Source organism: Tamandua tetradactyla, chromosome 2 (genome assembly GCF_023851605.1).
Source record: "Tamandua tetradactyla isolate mTamTet1 chromosome 2, mTamTet1.pri, whole genome shotgun sequence".
Taxonomy (NCBI): domain Eukaryota; kingdom Metazoa; phylum Chordata; class Mammalia; order Pilosa; family Myrmecophagidae; genus Tamandua; species Tamandua tetradactyla.
The window spans coordinates 12,789,085-12,804,846 of record NC_135328.1 but is presented as its reverse complement, the minus strand read 5'-3'; the positions used below and the strand labels follow the sequence as shown (position 1 = coordinate 12,804,846).

Below are 15,762 nucleotides of genomic sequence, written 5' to 3'. Positions count from 1 at the left end.
GAAAACCCTAGGTAAGATAAGTGAAAGCAATATACAGAATAAACTAATTAAGGTAATTAAATGTCTAGATGCCAGCAAAAAAATAACAAATCACACGAGGAAAATTGAAGATATGGCCCAGTCAAAGGAACAAACCAATAGTTCAAATGAGATACAGGAACTGAAACAATTAATTCAGAATATATGAACAGAAATGGAAAACCTCACCAAAAAACAAATCAATGACTTGAGGGAGGGCATGAAGAAGGCAAGGAATGAACAAAAAGGAGAAATGGAAAGTCAGAAAAAACAAATCACAGAACTTATGGGAATGAAAGGTACAGTAGAAGAGATGAAAAAACAATGGAAACCTACAATGGTAGATTTCAAGAGACAGAGGTTAGGATTAGTGAGCTGGAGGATGGAACATCTGATATCCAAAAAGAAACAGAAACTATAGGGAAAAGAATGGAAAAATATGAGCAGGGACTCAAGGAATTGAATGATAATATGAAGCAGACAAATATACGTGTTGTGGGTGTCCTGGAAAGAAAAGAGAAGGGAAAAGGAGGAGAAAAACTAATGGAAGAAATTATCACTGAAAATTTCCCAACTCTTATGAAAGACCTAAAATTACAGATACAAGAAATGCAGCACATTCCAAACAGAATAGGTCCAAATAGACCTTCTCCAAGACACTTACAGCATGTCAGAAGTCAAAAAGAAAGAGAGGATCTTGGAAACAGCAAGAGAAAAGCAATACATCACATACAAGGGAACCCAACAAGACTATGTGTAGATTTCTCAGCAGAAACCATAGAGGCGAGAAGACAGTGGGATGATATATTTAAATTACTAAAAGAGAAAAACTGCCAACCAAGAATTCTATACCCAGCAAAACTGTCCTTCAAAAATGAGGGAGAAATTAAAACATTTTCAGACAAAAAATCACTGAGAGAATTTGTGACCAAGAGTCCAGCTCTGCAAGAAATACTAAAGGGAGCACTAGAGACAGATACAAAAAGACAGAAGAGAGAGGTGTGGAGAAGAGTGTAGAAAGAAGGAAAATTAGATATGACATACAAAATACAAAATGCAAAGTGGTAGAGGAAAGTACTACACAAACAATAATAACACTAAATGTTAATGGGTTGAACTCCCCAATCAAAAGACATAGACTGGCAGAATGGATTAAAAAACAGGATCCTTCTATATGCTGTCTACAGGAAACACATCTTAGACCCAAAGATAAACATAGGTTGAAAGTGAAAGGTTGGGAAAAGATATTTCATGCAAATAACAACCAGAAAAGAGCAGGAGTAGCTATACTAATATCCAACAAATTAGACTTCAAATATAAAACAGTTTAAAGAGACAAAGAAGGATACTATCTACTAATAAAAGGAACAATTCAAGAAGAAGACATAACATTCATAAATATTTATGCACCAAACCAGAATGCCCCAAAATACGTGAGGCAAACACTGCAGACACTGAAAAGGGAAATGGACACATCTACCATAATAGTTGGAGACTTCAATTCCCCACTCTCATCAATGAACAGAACATCTACACAGAAGATCAATAAAGAAACAGAGAAGTTGAATATTACAATAAATGAGCAAGATTTAACAGACGTTATAGAACATTACACCCCACAACAACAGGATACACCTTTTTCTCAAGTGCTCATGGATCATTCTCAAAGATAGACCATATGCTGTGTCACAAAGCAAGTCTTAACAAATTTAAAAAGATTGAAATCATACACAACACTTTCTCAGATCATAAAGGAATGAAGTTGGAAAGCAATAATAGGCAAAGCACCAGAAAATTCGCAAATATGTGGAGGCTCAACAACACACTCTTAAAAGCCAGTGGGTCAAGGAAGAAATTACAAGAGAAATCAGTAAATATCTCAATGTAAATGAAAATGAAAGCACAACATATCTAAACTTATGGGATGCAGCAAAGGCAGTGCTAAGAGGGAAATTTATTGCCCTAAATGCCTATATAAAAAAACAAGAAAGGGCAAAAATTCTGGAATTAACTGTCCACTTGGAAGAACTCGGGAAAGAACAGCAAACTAACCCAAAAGCAAGCAAAAGGAAAGAAACAACAAAGATTGGAACAGAAATAAATGAAATTGAGAACATGAAAAAATTGAGAAAATCAATAAAACCAGAAGTTGGTTCTATGAGAAAATCAATAAGATTGATGGGCGCTTAGCAAGATTCATAAAAAGAAGAAGAGAGAGGACACAAATAAATAAGAGACATAACTACTGACTTCACAGAAATAAAGGAGGTAATAACAGGATACTATGAACAACTTTATGCTAATAAATACAACAATGTGGAGGAAATGGACAACTTCCTAGAAAGGCATGAACAACCAACTTTGAATCAAGAAGAAATAGATGACATCAACAAACCAATCACAAGCAAAGAAATTGAATCAGTCATTAAAAAGCTTCCCAAAAAGAAAAGTTCAGAACAAGATGGCTTCACGTGTGAATTCTACCTAACATTCCAGAAAGAATTAGTACCAACCCTGCTCAAAGTCTTCAAAAAAATTGAAGTGGAGGGAAAGTTACCTAATTCATTCTATGAAGCCAACGTCACCCTCATACAAAAACAAAGTAAAGATATTACAAAAAAGAAAACTACACATCAATCTCTCTAATGAATATCGATGCAAAAATCCTCAACAAAATTCTAGCAAATCAAATCCAGCAACACATTAAAAGAATTATGCATCATGACCAAGTAGGATTCATCCCAGGTATGCAAGGATGGTTCAACATAACAAAATCAATTAATGTAATGCAGCATATCAACAAATCAAAGCAGAAAAATCACATGATCATCTCAATTGATGCAGAGAAGGCATTTGACAAGATTCAACATCCTTTCCTGTTGAAATCACTTCAAAGGATAGGAATACAAGGAAACTTCCTTGAAATGATAAAGGGAATATATGAAAAACACACAACTAATATCATCCTCAATAGGGAAAAACTGAAAGCTTTCCCTTGAAGATCAGGAACAAGATGAGGATGTCCACTATCACCACTGTTATTCAACATCGTGTTGGAAGTTCTAGCCAGAGCAATTAGAGAAGAAAAAGAAATTCAAGGCACCAAAATTGGAAAGGAAGAAGTAAAACTATCACTGTTTGTAGATGATATGATACTATATGTTGAAAACCCTGAAAAATCCACCGCAAAACTACTAGAGCTAATAAACGAGTACAGCAAAGTGGCAGGTTGCAAGATCAACATTCAAAAATCTGTAGTGTTTCTATACACCAGTAATGAACAATCTGAGGGGGAAATCAAGAAACGAATTCCATTTACAATTGCAACTAAAAGAATAAAATACTTAACAATAAATTTAACTAAAGAGACAAAAGACCTATACAAAGAAAACTACAAGAACCTATTAAAAGAAATCAAAGAAGACCTAAATAGATGGAAGGGCATATCATGTTCATGGATTGAAAGACTAAATATAGTTAAGATGTCAATTCTACCTAAATTGATTTGCAGATCCAATGCAATACCAACCAAAATCCCAACTACTTACTTTTCAGAAACAGAAAAACCAATAAGCAAATTTATCTGGAAGGGCAGGGTGCCCTGAATTGCTAAAAGTATCTTGAGGAAAAAAATGAAGCTGGAGGTCTCACGCTGCCGGACTTTAAGGCATATTATGAAGCCACAGTGGTCAAAACAGCATGGTACTGGCATAAAGATAGATATATTGACCAATGGAATCGAATAGAGGGCTCAGATATAGACCCTCTCATCTATGGACATTTGATCTTTGATAAGGCAGTGAAACCAACTCACCTGGGACAGAACTGTCTCTTCAATAAATGGTGCCTAGAGAACTGGATATCCATATGCAAAAGAATGAAAGAAGACCTGTATCTCACACCCTACACAAAAGTTAACTCAAAATGGATCAAAGATCTAAACATTAGGTCTAAGACCATAAAACAGTTAGAGTGGAGATAGGGAGGATGTAGGGAGATATCTTATGAAACTTACAATTGGAGGTGGTTTTATGAACCTTAAACCTAAAGCAAGAGCACTGAAGAAAGAAATAAGTAAATGGAAGCTCCTCAAAATTAAACACTTTTGTGCATCAAAGAACTTCATCAAGAAAGTAGAAACAGAGCCTACAAAATGAGAGACAATATTTGGAAATGACATATCAGATAAAGGTCTAGTATCCAGAATTTATAAAGAGATTGTTCAACTTAACAACAAAAAGACAGCCAACCCAATTACAAAATGGGAAAAAGACTTGAACAGACACTTCTCAGAAGAGGAAATACAAATGGCCAAAAGGCACATGAGGACATGTTCAACGTCACTGGCCATTAGAGAAATGCAAATCAAAACCACAATGAGATATCATCTCACACCCACCAGAATGGCCATTATCAACAAAACAGAAAATGACAAGTGCTGGAGAGGATGTGGAGAAAGAGGCACACTTATTCACTGTTGGTGGGAATGTCAAATGATGCCACCACTGTGGAAGGCAGTTTGGTGGTTCCTCCAAAAAGCTGAATATAGAATTGCCATACGACTCAGTAATACCATTGCTAGGTATTGACTCAGAGGACTTAAGGGCACAGACACAAACGGACAACTGCATACCAATATTTATAGCAGCATTATTTACAATTGCAAAGAGATGGAAACAGCAAAAATGTCCATCAACAAACGGGTGGCTAAACAAACTGTGGTATATACATACGATAGAATATTATGCAGCTTTAAGACAGAATAAACTTATGAAGTATGGAACAACATGGATGGACCTTGAGAACATTATGCTGAGTGAGACTAGCCAAAAACTAAAGGGCAAATAGTGTATGGTCTCACTGATATGAACTGACATTAGTGAATAAATTTGGAATATGTCGTTGGTAACTGAGACCATTAGGAGATAGAAATAGGGTTAAATATTGGGTAATTGGACCTGAAGGGATACAGACTGTGCAACAGGACTGGATACAAAAACTCAGAAATGGGCAGCACAATACAACCTAACTGTAATGTAATTATGTTAAAACACTGAATGAAGCTGCATGTGAGAATGATAGAGGGAGGAGGGCTGGGGACATAAATGAAATCAGAAAGAAAGATAGATGTAAAGATCGAGATGGTATAATCTAGGAATGCCTAGAGTAAATAATAATAGTGAAATGTTCAATGTACAAATTTTAAAAATGTTTTTGCATGAGGAAGAACAAAGGAATTTCATTATTGCAGGATGCTGAAAATAGATGATAATTAATACCTTAAAATGTCACCTTATGTGTGAGACTAAACAAAAATGTTTATTTGTTACAAAATTTATATTTTGACTAGAGCATTTCCTAATATAACTCATGTAGATAGTTTGATTGAATGTCACAGTACTTGGAATCTCAGGTAGGACATGAGATTTTGCTGGTTTGTCCAAAGTGATGCCCCAATGAATCCCAGAGTGATTTGATCAGTGACCAGAAAAGGGACTGAGAAAAACCCTAGAATGAACTGAGAATTAACATCAAGGGATTGAAAGAATCTTCTCGACCAAAGGGGGAAGAGTGAAATGAGACTAAGTGTCAATGGCTGAGAGATTCCAAACAGAGTTGTGAGGTTATCCTGGAGGTTATTCTTATGCATTAAATACATATCACCTTGTTGTTCAAGCTGTAGTGGAAAGGCTGGAGGGAACTGCCTGAAAATGTAGAGCTGTGTTCCAGTAGCCATGTTTCTTGATGATGATTGAACAATGATATAACTTTCACAATGAGACTCTGTGAATGTGAAAACCTTGTGTCTGATGCTCCTTTTAGCTACGATATCAACAGAAGAGTAGAACATATGGAATAAAAATAAATAATAGGGGGGAAGAAATGTTAGAATAAATTTAGTTTGAAATGCTAGTGGTAAATGAAAGTGAGGGGTAAGGGGTATGTTATAGACAATCTTTTTTCCTCTATTATCATTTTATTTCTTTTTCTGTTGTCTTTTTATTTCTTTTTCTAAATCGATGCAAATGTTCTAAGAAATGATGAATATGCAACTATGTGATGCTATTAAGAATTACTGATCGTTTATGTAGAATAGAATGATATCTTAATGTTTTGTTTGTTAATTTTTTTAATTAATAAAAAACGTTAAAAAAATCATTGGAAAACTTCAACAACCCTATACAGGCAGGCCTACCAACGGCTCTCAAACTTCAGGAATGAAGGTTTGGTTCACCCAAACAGGCAAAGAGCCACAGACAGCTGGAGTCCTTGCTGCAGGTGAAGGAGTGTGGAATGGATATTGGAAGAAGGCAGTGATAAATAAAACAATGATCACATGATCAATTATAGAAGGAAGTACTGTAATGCTGTTTTGTTCATGTCACAGTATTTAAGTTGTAAAATATCAAGTTTATGCAAGGACTTGCACCCTATTCTGGGGAGATTCAATGCATTTCCGGTTGTATGTGGAACAGTTGCACCCTATTCTGGGGAGATTCAATGCATTTCCGGTTGTATGTGGAACAGTTGAGTATTGGTAGGTGGATTCAGGAGAAACTATCACTCTCCCTCCTTCATCCAGTGAGCCTCTCCTGTGAAGTTTGTCCAGACCCTTCTTTGGAGTCACCAACTTCATAGCTTGCCCTCTGGATTTTGGACTCTTCCATTCCCATGGTTGTGCAGTCAGTTTCTCCTAAGAGTTCTTTGAGGAACTTCATCAGAGTTGCCAGCTTGTGACCTGCCCTACAGACCTTGGATGCTTACACTCCCCCAGTTGTCCAGCTAGCCTCTACTGAGAGTTCATTGCAGACCTTCATCGGAGTTACCAGCTTGTGGTCGGTCCTACAGACCTTGGACCCTACATTCTCATGGTTACATAAGACACTTTTATAAATAATGTATATATGGATATCTCCTGCTGATTCTGTTTCTCTAGAGAACCGTAGCTATACAGGTTTCATCAAATGATATATGCCTAATAATCTTACTTGCTTTATTTATACACAACAATGTTACACTGACTGGCTTATTGGCAATGAAAACAACCACATAAAGACAGATTGCCCAGGGCAAGTGTTTCACTTTTGTACATTATCTTGATATATATATAGTAGATATTAAGGAGCACATAGAAATCTTGTTAATATGAGGGACTGATTGACACATTATAAAATTTCACTCTAAATCTGAACAAAACAGAGATCATTCCCTTTAGCTCCTACTTTGTCCACATTTGGGGGACCCCTTTTTTCCTATTTTTTACTTTCCCTCTGAAATTGTGAAATAATGGCCATTGATGTCACTCACTCTTCATATCAATTTTAATAATGTCTTAACGTTCAGGGGAAATAAATCAAACAATCTCCCTCCAATATGGCAACCCTTCTTATATGCTTTTCTTTGTTTTCTATCACCTTTGTTGGAAAACTGCCTTGGTTTAGAATTGGTACTTGGATGACTTCTTTGTTCATGCAGAAATCTAAAAACCTGTGGAACACTAATCTTGAAAATTTTCACAAGGCAATGTAAACATATATGAAGCTTCCATTAGTTTAACCAATTTTTTTTAAAGTGGATTTGTATTCTGTAGCTTACTGAAGGCAAGTGCTTTGCAATCCAGAAAAATTTAATGTCTGAAAGACTAAAGATGCTACAAATCCATCTGATGAGTATGAATAATAAAAACTATCTTAAATTAGTAAAAAGTATGAGGCTGATAGTAAGAATAGGATTTTGTGATTATACATGAAATATATTAATGTTTATGGTGATAAAGTAAGTTATATATGAAAATACCTTTGTTTAGAACTCCAATATGGTCTCTATTTAAAATCGATAACTTTGTCCTCAGGTCCATTTCTGAAGACTCAGTTTAAAGAAATACCTGGAAATGTTAAATAATTTTTACATAATTTCATTTCCTTTAGACTACTTTATAATTTGAGCAATTTTTATAAATCATAGCTGGATTAAATAAATTAATATTCATCAAAGGGAAACAGTATAAAATAACTCTGTTTTTAATCCTTCATTTATCTTCTCAATTATTAAAATTAAAAATCTGATATAAACACAAAAAAGCAGGTTTATCTCTAGGAAGTATTATGATATTAGATTTTGCTATCTTATGGAAAATCTTCTTTTATTTTTCAATGAATAGAGGGAGTGTATGTGCAGGTGCATATGTGCTCGTAATATGAAATTAAAACAAAATACATAGATTGAGATTGGTGAAGCACAAACAATAATTTTTATTTGACTAGAGATCATGTAGCTACGTTTTCAAGTATGATGTTAAACATATATATAAACAGGAATAAAATAATAACGCTAACACTTCTGTACTTCTTTCTCAATCACTCACCTGTATGGAAAATCACATGATGAACCATATGATTACAGTCTTCACTTGCTCCTGAGAATCAAGTGTTGGACATCCAAGGTCCAGACAAAGAGGTATCTATATCATCTAGATCAGTGAAAGGACTATGCTGGTTATGCATATACATATAGCTGTATTAGTTATGTTATTAGTTCTAGATCAAGTATTCCTGTGCTTGTTGTCTTGACTTACATTTTATATTTCTTTAGAAATGTTTCCTTCCTTTCCATTAAAATGAAGTTTAAAATGCCAAAATCTGAGTGGTGCAAAACTTTCATTTAAATGACATATATGTAGTAGTTTGAAGCTGTATGTACCCAAGAAAAACACGTTCTTAAATCTAATCCATTCTTGTGGAAGTAAACCCATTGTAAGTAAGACCTTCTGATGAGGCTACTTCAGTTTAAGTGTCACACATTGTTTAAGCTGAACCATGTGGAAATTTGCTTGGATCAGGTTAGGTAATTGAGCAATAATCTGAAACAATAAATGAACTTTCCTACATCTGTTTATGAATAAACGCAACATGAGCGCTAGTAAATTAGGCAGAGGAAGCCACCTGTAAACCATATTTCTTTTCTTGCCTTCTTGTGCCTGCACTAGCAGCAAGCTTGTAATTAGGTCTAAAACATTCTTCATAATCTCCCCTGAACAGCAACTTTCCCAAAGAAGAATGGTGAGCCATGACATATTTCTCTTTGTCACTTTAGGCTGTTGCTTATGGAGATCTTCCACCTGTTTTAGAGTGGCCATGACTGTCCCTGCTTCAGTGGGTTCCAGAATCACAGACTTTGTGCATCCCTGTGCTAGTAACACAAAAAGTTGTTTACTGAAGGTGGATAGAATCTGAAGGGTAAATGGGGAATCTGGGAGTATTATATATAGGAACCTCCCATTTCACTGTCTCCTTCACAATTTTTGAAGAGAGAAAGAATAAAGAGATAGTTCTTACCTCTGCTTTTCACTTAAATAAAATTTACTATTATAGGATGTTTCTATAGTGTTAAAAAATATGTCTGTTTGAACGAAATGTCTTATTGGAGCAACTAATTGTAGTGATCATGAACTTCAAATTTTTGGATGTTAGTTTTGTAATCTATAAAACAGAATATCAAAATATTATCAGGAGAACCAGAAAGATTGGTGTATGAATAATGGTATTCAATTTGCATGATGATGTGTTGCAAATTCTGAACATTGTTATATATATATGAGGTATTTTTAAACTATGATTTCATAGATTTGCCCTAATTTTACATATTTAATAGCCACTTTAGTTCAACCAATTCTAGATATACATATATATACCATATAAATATACTAAACTATATATATATTATACATATGTACTATAAACATATTTTGTGTACTAACAATAAGAAATAAGAAACTGTAACTAGTAACCTTCTGACAGTAGTGTTAGCTGAGTGCTGTTCCAGGTACAGAAGTCTCAACAGTAAAAGAATTTAGAGATGAGAGCACCAGCAGAAATAAGTAGTAAAGTTTATTAAGGAAAAAGAGAGAGGGTACATATTAAAGAAGTTAATGCAGACGTGCTAAAGGAATGACACGCACTGAGTGGGGGTGAGTTAGCTTGCTTTGCAGGAAGGTTTTTGCTAGTGGCAGGTTTCCACCATAACTTTCAAACACTAGGGTCTTACATGGTTTGTAATGAGGTCTTTGTTCTAGGGAGGGATATCTTTTTGAGTTTGTGGCCAGCCATCACATGTTCAACTTTGTTTTGAGGCAGATAGTAAGCAGTCTTTATGAGCCCATACTTTCTGCTATTAACTAAGGGTATGTCTGGGGCCCATGATTTTAACATCTTTTCTGGTTTGGGGAGGGTTCAATAGTTTGGGGAGGTTTTCGAACTTTAGGGGAAATTTTTTTGTCCCATGAAGTCTGCAGCTGAAGTTTAAAGCTCAGCATTAACTCTTTAAAAGCTGAACAGAAGACCAGGGGTCACAGCATCGATGCCCTATTGTCCTACCTCACGGGGTGTACAGGGAGTGGTGGGCAGGAACTTTATGATCATCACCATCCTTCCACAGATGCATATGTCCAGAGACCATTCCTCATATATAAAGTGAAAATCCTTCTTCACAACATTGTCTTAGGTCCATTACCATCTCTCCTTCCTCCATTCACTTTTTTTCAATCTCTAACTTTACCTTCTGTATATAGCAATGTTAAACTATAGCATAGAATAATGTTAGAAAACTTGTGAGAAGGCAAGTAGTTTGTTGACAGTTTAAGTCAGAAACCAGAAAAATCTTGTCTCAGATTGAGAGGTTTTCCAGTAAAGAATGTGGGCATTATTTAGAGAAATCTACAGGTTTAGAAGCCAGTCCTCAGCTCTATATGGAAAGAATTTTCTTTGTTTTGCTCCCAATACTTCCTCGTGAACTGGCTCTTGGGGTCTGAACTCATTAGTCAACAGTACCTGAACCAGAATATAAATTTAATGAGCTGCTATGAAAAATCTAAGTCAAGAGTATAAAAATGTTTATCCTGGACATTCCGGGAGGAAAATCTCTGGAGGAAATCCAATTACAAGATGCTGTTCCTTTATGATGACAGAATTTGAACAAAGGACATTATTGGTTATAACTTCTTAGACCAAAACATTCCACCTAACTTAGAAGTACATGTTTGATACAGGCTACCCAAAGAATCTTACCCTCTAATCAGTGAGACACTTCACTATCTTAACATTGTGCTTATTACCTAATTAGAAATTTTACTTCTTTGATATACTCTGTTCTGTATTCACTTCAGTTAATTTCTTCTCCTTTGCATGGATTAAACTAATATATTATATGGTTCTTAACATCTGTCTTTTATGTCAATATGTCAGTTTTTACCTTTTCATATCCATAATCTATCCATGAAGTGTTGATTTTTATCATATACTGCTCACAATTTTATAAAATTGTCATAAATTCACCAATCAAAAGTTTTGTGTGGTGTTCATTGATTTAAATTACAAAAAAGTTTATTAAACTGAATATTATAAATTAATAATGGTTAACATGATGAACAAAAATATTAAAACATGAGAAATTGTGTCTTGATACAGTGAATACTTATTATAGTCAGGTTTGTTCTTATTTTAAAAAGATGATTATGAGTTGTCTCCTTGTACATATTCAAGAGGAGAATGAAAGACCACATTTAAGTATGTTACTAAAAGAAAAGAAGTATCAAATAAGGACTTAATTACTTATATTTATGGTCCTTTTGCAGTGGCACTGGGCTGAATGTTGAGTAAGAAAATATGATCTAAATATTGTCTAGCCAACAAAACATATCACATAGAAATCAGGGACAATTTTTTAAGAATAAGATTAGAAACAAGGAGAACAAAAACCTAAACTAGAATGATGTAGAAAGAAGCAGTTAACACAATAGGCATAGGAGAATCTTTTCACAAGATGCAATGCAGAGAACAGAATTGAGTTTTGGGCATTGTCTCCTACATTTGATGTTCTTTCATGCTGTGTGACACCAACTCAACTGAAAATATGTTTATATTATTTTACCTATTTCCCTAAAAGTCTTCATGAAAGAGGATTATATTTCAAACATCAGAATGTGAACATTTTCTCTGTTGTATCCATCAATTTAAACACTTACAGAATTAGTAAGTGGAGTCTTCAACTCCTAAAACCACAATTTGTTACACCACAATTTTCTCATGGTATTCTTAACTTCTGCATTCCTTAAGGTGTAAGTAAGAGGTTTGAGTAAGGGTGTAGTGATGGTGTAAAACATGGCTACCATCTTATCCACTGGAAGCATGATTAGAGGGTGAGTGCATGTGAACATACATGGAACAAAGAAGAAAATGACCAATGACCACAATTATGTGGGAGGCACAGGTGGAAAGGGCTTTTTTTTTTCCTTATGCACTATGGTTACTCAGAGAATGTATTATAAAAATATAGGAGATGATCAGAATTATAAAACTCACCATGCATATAGTCCCAGTATTAAAGACTATGAGTAGATTTATGACATAAGTATCCATGCAGGCAAGTTTCAACAGAGGTTGTATATCACAGAAGAATTGATTGATAACATTAGGGCCACAGAAAGGTAATTTCACAGCTAAAATCATCTGTGCTAAAGAATGGGCACAAGATACCCCTCAGGCCAGATTCACCAACACACCACAGACACATCTGTTCATGATGGTTGTGTATCACAGTGGCTTACAAATGGTCACATAGTGGTCAGAGGACATGAGGAGGAGCACCAAAATCTCCATGCACCCAAAGAAGTGAAGTGCAAAGATCTGGGTCATGCATTCATTGTAGGAGATGGCTTTCTTCTCAGATATAGCATCTATAATCACCCTGGGTGCTGTGGTTGTGGAGAAACAGGCATCAACAGAGGATAAGTAGAAAAGGAAGAAATACATGGGGCACTCCAGTAGTTTTTGATGGTTATCACAATAAGTAAATTTGCCAGCAGAATTGCAAGGTAGAGAAAAAGGAAGACCACAATCACTATTTCCTCCTTTAGAACATCCTGGGTTAACCCAAACAGAATAAACTCCTTAACACTGCTGTTCAGGTCCATGGTTTCAGTAGATGTGGAAATGACACAGCCATTAAATAGTTTATCTGCAAAGACATTTGAAAAAGTGTTGATTTGTCAAGGGCAATAGACTTGGACTCTGAATTACAACTTCATATATCTAATTATTGAGTGCAAAACTCAGTTGTTTCAGAAGCTTTTTGTTCATTATAATCACATGGGACATTATAAAATGCAGATTCCTGATCTTTACCTGTGGAGACTTCCAGTGTAGAATCAAGGATTTTGTAGGGAAAAGTAAAAATAAGCAGGTGTTGTTACAGTATAAAGGTCCTAGCATTGTTGATTTTGCTGTATAATCTTATGCAAGTTTTTTAATGTTTTAGAATGTTTAATTCATGTAAAAAATAGAGACTCTAATAGAAACTTTATGTCTTTTACGTGTATGTACATGTTATATATGTACATAGATATTGGTCTCAATAACTGGAAAACAACATTCTTACATAATTCAAAAATATTAAAATTGGAGATTTTCTATTGATAAAAATATTTATGGATTTGGACACCTATTTACATCCATTATTCTTGACCTCTTCAGTGTCTTGGTTGGATTATATTTTAAGAAGTTATTATTTTTCCATGTTTTGTCTCATGGTAACCATTTTACCTTCATTGCCATTCAGGACATTGACCCTGAAATTAACAGGTACCATGCATGCCTCCATTACTCAGGCTAGGTGCATGATAACATATTTCACATCCTCAGGCTCCAACTATATGTGCCACTTTACATATTTATATAGCCTGAGTAATGTCTTCACAAACATATGCTTCTTTTATACTTTTAAGTTTTTGAGCTTTCCTCTGTTTTATTTTTAGTTTTATAGAGTCAAATCTATCAGAAAATATCCCTTTTATATTTTGGATCATTACCTCAAATTCAACAACTTTGTTTTGTCTTATGCTTTTTTAATATTGATCTCACGTTGTCTGGAATTCATTTCAGCATGATTTTGTGACAATCTAACTTTTTTTCTGAGTGATCACCAGTCCATCAATGAATCAACAACACCATCAACTTAGTTTTCCCGTATTACTAAGAACCTGCTCAGACCTGCCATGGCTGTGGTGGAAAGAAGTCCTCAGCCACTTTACAATTGAACTGGAGGTATAACATGTTTTGAGATAAATGATTAATTACATAAGAGGCACATACAGTGTACATCATAGTACAAAATGAATTACACTTCCAAAACTTGAGATCTGTATGCAGTATAAATCAATTGGTCTGTGAAGTTTAAACAATGAGACAGTGGAATTTTTATTATAAATATGTAAAACTGAAGTTTTGGTTATTTTTTTATGGAACTTGAGCATTCAATAACCTTGTACTGGGTTTCTTTGTTGAAAATATTTCATAAATAGTAACTTCAATTATCCATTTACTCTAATAAAGCTACATAATCACAATAAAACTGCAAGATTGTATAAGTCTAGCTACAATAATGTTAGCTCAACGTGATAATAGTAGTTACATTATTACTAGAATCTCTGACAGACAGCTCCAATTATCTCTGAAGAGTAAAAATAAAAGATGAATTAATTATAACAATTTCAGTGCAATTAATTCCTAAGGAAGGCTAAAGACAAATAGGCAGTGCCCTTGGCTATGAGTAGAGGGGAAGTTAGGTGAGAAATGAGTAAAATACTGTAATGGGAAAGCATATGTAACTTCAACTACACATAGAGAGGAAGAGAAGGCTTCCTTCTTTTTGAAAACTATAAACTTATTAAATCAAGAAGTGATGCCCATTATTGTAGGCAGATAATGGACAGCCACGAAGGCAAAGTCATCAAATGTATTTTGTTTTAAATAAGCAAAGAAATAAATTGAGGACATGAAGGTAAGATTTTAACACTGTATATGATTTCTCAGACCAATACCGCCTCAAAGTTTTAACATTTAATTCAGTCATTGTTTCTTGATATTCTTGGACTCTTCTACATCTCTGTATATACATCTTTGTATACACAGTATGGAGAATAATATTTTCTCTTCTTTAACATCCTTAATTTTTCCTTCTAGCTGTTTGAATTTTAACCAGTTCCAATGAACCTGGTTCCAAAAATTTATACTTATGCCAATGGCTTCTCTTTTGTACCCAGCAAATTAACATCTACCTTTATCCCTTATGCACCTATATATCTGTGAACATCTTTAAATCTGTACTCAATTGAATAAGACAAGCATACTATATATTATTCATATACTATTACTAATAATTGATATGGATTTTCATACTTGTTGTTTAATTTGGCCTCTACATTTTCTTGCCAAGTAGTGTAATCATTTGTCTTGTTCGCTTACATCCATGTTTGACCTTTGATACAGTGTTCTGCTGAGTAATCTTGGGTTACAATTAGGATAGTTACTAGATAACCTCTTTCTCTAGCATTAACACCATATGTTATATAAACATCAAATCCCCATCATCCATGTGAATTGCATCCAAAAATTAGAAAATTTGTGAAGTACAGGAGGATGACAGTTGACACCTCAAGTTCATGCCCCAGCCTCAAAACCAAGTTTTTTAAATTTCATTTTTGGAGCTTTAACAACTAGGAAAACTAGGTAGGTAATGAATAATAAAAAATGAAGGAAAAAGCGAAGAATGAATAAAGTGAGGGAAGGAGAAAGTAGAGTGATGATGAAGCAGAGGGAATGTGAGAAAAGAGTGTTAGCCAAGGTTGGACTAATGTGATACTTTACATAAACCACTAGGAATTAACCAAACAGAAAGAAAGTTAAAGAAAAA

General features: G+C 34.5%; 1 pseudogene; it reads right to left on the bottom strand.

Annotated features, from left to right (window-relative positions):
- Positions 1-12,064: 12,064 nt before the first annotated feature.
- On the bottom strand, positions 12,065-12,985 carry LOC143655636 (olfactory receptor 4C11-like; annotated as a pseudogene).
- Between the last annotated feature and the right edge of the window lie 2,777 nt (positions 12,986-15,762).